We start from the raw sequence: 6,992 nt of genomic DNA, 5'->3' as shown, positions 1-6,992 counted from the left end.
AAACACACTCATACTATGTCATAATATTGACATTCAGTCCAGTAATCCTCCACTGTAACAGCTCCTTTACTTTGCAGTGAAAATTGATTTGTATATTCTTTGCCTCTGAGTCCTTGTGGGATTTGTTTTTTTTAATTCAAACAGAAAGTCACAAAAATTATAATCATCCTCATCAGTTCACTCAATTCTTATCAGAAAGGAAATTCTTATCAGAAAGAAAAAAAACGCTATTTGAAATTTAGACAAATAAAAAAATCTTAAGAGTTTTCCCCATAAATATTAGTCAGAAGTTTAAGCCAGCTGAGCAGGTAAACTTTTAACTTATTCCATCTGCCAAAAACACGATTTGGATCCAACTGTTACTAGTGACATTTGCATTACTGTACTTGTCTCATGGCTAAAATTTTTAAATGAAAGCTATAAGATCTCTGTTGGCCTCTGTCTGTATGTTTCAATGTACTGACGCCAAGCAGGGTCCTGTGGGACTCCCGGGCATGGAGGCCTCTTTGTCTCCCATTTCGTGTAGGCAAGACTTCAGCCTCCATGAAGTTCCGTGAGTTCCAAAGGGCAGATTTGAACAGTTGTTAATCAAGGAAGGAGCAGCCAGGAAACCACCAGAGGAAAGATTAAAGGGACCAGAGAAGCTCATCAAGATCAGGAGACCTGAGACCCTGCACACACCCTAATCAGCAAGCCCACCCTTTTGAAACTTTGCAGAAGAAAGAAGAATGCAAGACTGTTACTGTCTTGATGCTTATCACATACCTCTGACCACAAGTTCTGACTATAAAACCTCTCCCTATTCCCCAGGGAGGGGGGCACAGTTCTTGAGGTGCTAGCCTGCTGTGTTCCCTCTTTGTCTGGCAAATAAATAAAGCCACTCTTTCTTTCTCCTCCATAACTCTGTCTCTGTATTTCTGTTCAGCATTGGTGCACAGAGAGCCAAGATTTTGGCAAAGGTATCTTTATACGCATGTCACAAATGTGATATTTTTCTACCTTTGGATGGTATTGCCAAAAATTAATTTGTAAAAGAGCTCTATTTAATTGCCTTAAATAAAATAAGAGCTTATCAATTAAGTATTTCTAAGGTCTCAGAAATATTGAAACACACCTAATTGTTTTTTCAAGTTCATATGATCTGAAATTATCTTTGGTTAATAAAAGCTAATTTAGGGTTTTTAAAAAAAATTAAAACAGGCATGTCTGTAGAATTATCAGCATTAAATATAATGCAGACTTGAAACTTTTATTCTACCTAGGTTTACTAAAACTCAAATAAGATTATGTTATGTTATGGAATTTTTCAGCAAGAAAAATAACTTAAAATGATGGTTAGCTGTTTCATGTTTCATGAAAAGTTCACGAGTAATCTAAATATAATTGTTAAAAACAAATTAGATAGATGTAAGATGAAAGTTTGCAAATGGACTTTTCAGCAATAATTGTGCTTTACAGTATGTCTACTTAAAAATTACTTTCCAAATCTTTTTGGTTTCCTGAAATTTTAAAGTTATACTAAAATAAGTTAAGTGACATATTCATTGAATATCTAGATCATTTCCAAGCTAAATAATATACTAAAATATTAATTGCTGATTGATTTATCCACATTTGGTTTCTTTTTACAGAGGAACTAAAGATAGTTCTGTATATTAAACATGTTTTTTGCCACATTGAAAAATTTACTCTAAGAATATATTTTTAAAGATTATTAAATGCTTTTATAAATTTGTCAGTCCACAATTGCTTGCTTCTTACTTTCCACTAAAATTAAGATTTCTAAGAGTTAAGAATTCTAACATGTATAATAAAACTAGTAGAACTAGTAAGGGAAATAATTCTGTATGCAAGAAAAGTAGAATATATTTTTGGCTAAGAAAAGTAGATGCATTTTTGCAAAAGAAAGTACAGTGTGTTAAAGTAAAGCTGGTTATTTCAGAATAAGAATAAGGAGAACAAAGAACAAACTAAATGGAAATAGAAAGTTGTGAAGGGAGAGAAAGAGATAGAAGAAAAGAAAGAGAGAAAGAGAGATAATCCTATGTGGCCAAGCTAGCTAAAATTGAGTTAAATTATTTTAAGTATTTTATAAATAAGTTTCAATATAAGCAGAGAACTTATGTAAAACTGGAAATTAATTTTCTTTCATTTGCTTAATGGATAACTCTTTTAGGACTATTCATCTGCTTTTGATTAGCAATTGTGAAAAGTTTTTCTTTATCTTTTAAGTAATCTGCCTAGAAAGCAAAGATTTTGTGTTTTGTCAAAATAATTTCCTGTGCTTTATTTTGTCTTTATCAGATATTTCATTACTTAAGGAAACCCAGTCTTCTCAATATTTTAAAAACTAAACTTTGTTCACAAACTATGTAACCTTTTATATTTGCCTTTAACATCTTCTACTGTCACTTTGGTTAAATAGATAATTAAGTATTATTTCATAATGATTTGTGATCCTATTTATTCAAATGTTTAAACCTTTTGATGTTTTGACAACCTACCAAAATCTAACTCTAAAAGGAGTTTTTGTTGTTTGTTTGTTTGTTTACTTCAAATTAGCTTTGAGATTTCCCAGAGAGTCCCTGGAAAAATCTCAAAGTATATGTCTCTCATCTGATAAAATGTGAAGCTAATCAGGTTTATTCGCTATGTTAAATTACATGGGAAGCATTATCAAAATAGAAGTGATGCTAAATCTTCTTAGCTTATATTTGTATGGATTCATGTTACTATTATGTGTTGTAGAAATTGTATAAAGTTCCTAAAAATCTGATGAGTCCCTGTATAACATCATCAGTCATAATTCCAGTTATAATCTTAAAATGTTGTGTGTCACAGAAATAACCAAACGTCCTTGCCAACTCCATAATAGTGAATTCTTATCATCATATCTTTAACTATAGGCATTTTAACATCTATTGTCATTTACAGACAGTTATTTTTTTACTCTGATGCTTTTGCAAAAGTGAGATTCATAGAAAGGACTCTACCAAATATTCTTGACCTCTGACCCCACTGTCAAATCACAAGGTGAAAATACTTTGATGTATATATTTCACAACTGGAGAACACTCCACTTGACATCTGATCCTATGCAAACACTGGAGTCTCACAATCAAATGGACTAGGAAGAGAAGTAGCTGACATGGAGGTAAACTACTTCCTCCCAAGATGTGGGAACAAAAAAGTTTCTTTCCATTCCTCCTTTCCTCCCTGAAACTATTTTCTGAATTCTTATACCATGAAAGTCTTTTATGATTCTTTTGTCCACTTTCTGCCTTTCTCTGGCCTGGAAAGATGATTCCATTTTTTATATATCTCAGGCCATTGCAGAGAGGGGTAATCCAACATCCAAATGACTGTTGGATTTTCCATGATGCTGGCAATCTTATAGCTTCAGTTTCCCTGGAAAAACTCAGTCTCCTCTGTATCATGTCAACCTCTAACTCTGGAGGTCTATTTTACTGGTTCTGGTTAACAATCCCAAACCAAGGGAATATTGTATCCAAGTTCTGCACAACAAGACACAAGGCAAGTGTAATCAAAATAAAACCAGCCATGTGGCCTACAGACCCTTACATTTCACTGGCTTCTATGACTGTCAATGTTTTAAGAACCACAGACTCAAAGAGAAATTACCGGGAGGCATCATTGATTCAAATTTTCTTCCTTTGGCAGATCCCTACTCCTCTGGCTATGAGTAATTGCAAATGAGGTGATGGTCAAGAATCTCTTAACTCGACAATATTACAGAATCTGTTGCTAAAGTAATAGCTCCCCAACAAAGTTCCATAGACTCTCTGGCCAAAGTTGTCCTTGACAATAAGATAGCCCTTGGTTATCTCTTGACTGAACAAGGAGGTGTCTGTGCTGTAGTCGACACCACTGGTTGTACTTGAAGTAATATTTTTGGGGAAGTCAAGGTTCAAATACATAACACCTAAGAACAAAGCTCATTGGTCAACAAATCCAATCTGATTCACCTTGTAATTTTGATTTATTGAGCTGGTTACCTACAGGATTGGGATCATGGTTTAGATCTATACTACAGTTTGGTCTCTTTATCCTATTTGTAATTTTATTTTGTGTTGTGATTTTTAAAGTAGTCAGTTTTTGTTTACCCAGTCTTTGTAAAAATAAGAATCCCGATAGACTGATGCTTTGCCCTGTGTTTTGAAATGATATCTAAAACCTGTATCTTTGACAAAGTCTTCCTGCTTTGACCCTCCACTTAGACCCAATATAAGAAGTTGCTCAAATGTGGCCTTTTGGTTGCTACTAACTCCAAAAGCTTCTCTCACCCTGAAGAAAGATGTCCAATCATGGCGTGGTGTAGAAAAATAAACAAAAAAAAGTTGATCAGTCAAAAAGTGAAGTCTATGCAGAAGAAATGCTTAGCAATATGTTGGGTGATCAAACACCCTAATAGGTACTTGCTCAAAAAGGGGAAATGTGAAACCAAACTAAAATGAGGTGACATATATCAGGGACAAAATATAGGTGGTCAACACAAGCTCATAAAGGAAACAACCTAATCTCACAGGAACTTACAGCTCTTCTCAGAAATCAGCAAAGGACACCAGCCAATCCACAACTGCCAAGTCTGTTCATGACATCTCTAGACTTCTTTGTTTCTGTTTTAGCTACCTTGATTCAAATTGGTTTCTGAAATTTCTTGTTCAAAAGAAGTCAATAAAATCCAGTTGCCATTTCCCTCCTTGGTGGGGCAAGACAGCTGAAGGTGGTCCTCCTCAGCTTCGAGGGACATGTACTCTATCTAACAATGTCTCTGATAGAATAAAAGGGATATGAAAGAAAGAAAGAAAGAAAGAAAGAAAGAAAGAAAGAAAGAAAGAAAGAAAGAAAGAAGAAAGGAAGGAAAGAAGGAAGGAAGGGAAAAGGAGGAAAACAACACAAACGAAATGGCTGATCAGCAATGCTTTCTGTGAAAACTCTTGATGAAAAGGGGAAAATGTAATAGGATTTCAATCCAGAATGGAACTGGAGGGTATGAAATGGAGAATCTCATGCTTGTGCCCTCAGAGGAATGGAACTTAAGACACTGATTTACATTAAATGCCTGGTTTACAGAAGACCAAGCATTATCTCCTGACCCATGAAGATCCACCAAGAATCTCTCTGAATCTTCAAGCCAATGAATTTACCGCTTGACATCTGGCTGGACTCCCCACTCTTTGCACTCCCTGCCTGTAAATACAGCCCAACCCAAACCTTAAATGAACTTGCCTGTAGTTCGCTACAGCATGTGTTTCCCAAATTGCAATCCCTCTGCTATCCCCAAATGACCTCAATTTCAGGTAACTGGAGCTTGCCTCAGTTTACTGTTTTATTTAGGTTACTATATTGATACCATTAGCTTGAAATACAGTTTACTGAAAATATTTGCAGTATGTTTGAAAATCAAGGAATAAAAAAACATTCAAATAAAATATTTTAACTGATTTGTAGAAATTTCAGTCATTCATACTAAGTAGTCTCCATCATTCTCCCTTTAGGCAGATGACATAAATGCATCAGGTAAAGATAAAGTTTCAGTGGTAAAATAACAAGGATTTTTGCCAATAGATGAATAAAAGATTAAGAAGTTTATTAAAACTAAATACAGTCAAAGTAGAATTTAAAAAATAAAAATGGTTATTATGCAGTAGCCTGATGATAGAAGATAAAAAAGGAGGTTTTTAAAAAAAAAAAAAAAAAAAAAAAAGGAGGTTTTTGTTTTTAAATTTATGGAACAACATCCCAGTAATATTTGACAAAGCTATTGCCTACCCTTTTATGCTTTAGTGATTTCAGATTGCTAATGTGAAGTTCAAGTGGCTATCTAATTGTCTAACCTAGTTAGGAAAATGTTTCCACTGTAGGTCTATATTTGTCAAAATAACTTTTGTAATTTTTAGCTCATATGCTGTATTCCATCATTTTGTTCTCTTTAGGTAATTAAACTCAATTTTAGATGGCATTAGAGTTAAATTATGTTAGTAATTATAGTATAATGATAAAACCCCAGGCTATTGATCCAAGGGTATTTGTAGTTTCTTTTATTCAGTGTACTGTTTGAAACATGATTTATTACTGCCTTAGGCCAGCATCGGTAAAATGAAAGATCTGAACTTAGGCTATCCATTAAGATTCTTTGGGGACCAGAAGAGCTGTCTTCAATCTTTGTCCTAAGATCATAGTTAACACCCTAATAAAGAAAATGGCTTCTCTTTTCATGCTAATTCAAATATGAGTGTTTTTTTTCAAATAAATAATTAGAGGTGAAGAAAAATGCCCCACGTCATACACGTAGAATCAGATTCTCTAAGAATGCAACTCTGAAATTTACATTTTTATCAAATATGCCAGTTATTTTTATACACACTAATCATTGAAAACCATTTCTTTAAATACTATATTTGAGAACTCTAGGAAAACCACGTAGAGTACATATATTTTTAAAAAGATAAAATGATGGGAATTCCCTGGTGGTCCAGTGGTTAAGAGTTCGTCCGTGCTTCCACTGCAGTGGGCACGGTTTCAATCCCTGGTCGGGAACTATCCCACAAGCCAAGCTGTGTGGCTGGAAAATAAATAAATGAATAAATGAATAAATAATAAATAAATAAATAAATAAATAAGTAAAATTCATGCATTCTTGGTGACATCTGTAAGTTAAATTAGGTTCAGTGAATGTTACTTTACTCAATATTCACTTCCTAAAAGCCCCCAATATCCTTTAAAGCAGGGATCCCCAACCCCGGGGAACCAGACCGCACAGCGGGAGGTGAGTAGCAGGCAAGCCAGCGAAGCTGCATCTGCCGCTGTCCCATTGCTCCCCTTCAGTTGCATAACGGCCTGAACCATCCCCCTCCCCGCCCCTACCCGCATCCATGGAAAAACTGTCTTCCATGAAACTGGTCCCTGATGCCAGAAAGTGTGGGGACTGCTACTTTAAAGGAATTGTTTGTGCTCCTTTGAATTCAGTC

General features: G+C 34.8%; 1 long non-coding RNA gene across 1 annotated transcript; it reads left to right on the top strand.

Moving 5' to 3' along the window:
- The first annotated feature begins 2,687 nt into the window (after nucleotides 1-2,687).
- On the top strand, nucleotides 2,688-6,520 carry LOC309628623. Its single transcript, XR_014244593.1, has 2 exons — nucleotides 2,688-5,698; nucleotides 5,733-6,520. It is a non-coding gene; the product is annotated as an uncharacterized lncRNA (long non-coding RNA).
- The last annotated feature ends 472 nt before the right edge of the window (nucleotides 6,521-6,992 follow it).

This window comes from Balaenoptera borealis (genome assembly GCF_965194805.1).
Source record: "Balaenoptera borealis genome assembly, chromosome: 4".
Taxonomy (NCBI): Eukaryota; Metazoa; Chordata; class Mammalia; order Artiodactyla; family Balaenopteridae; genus Balaenoptera; species Balaenoptera borealis.
Note: the sequence above shows the minus strand (reverse complement) of the source record. Positions and strands in the feature narration are given on the sequence as shown.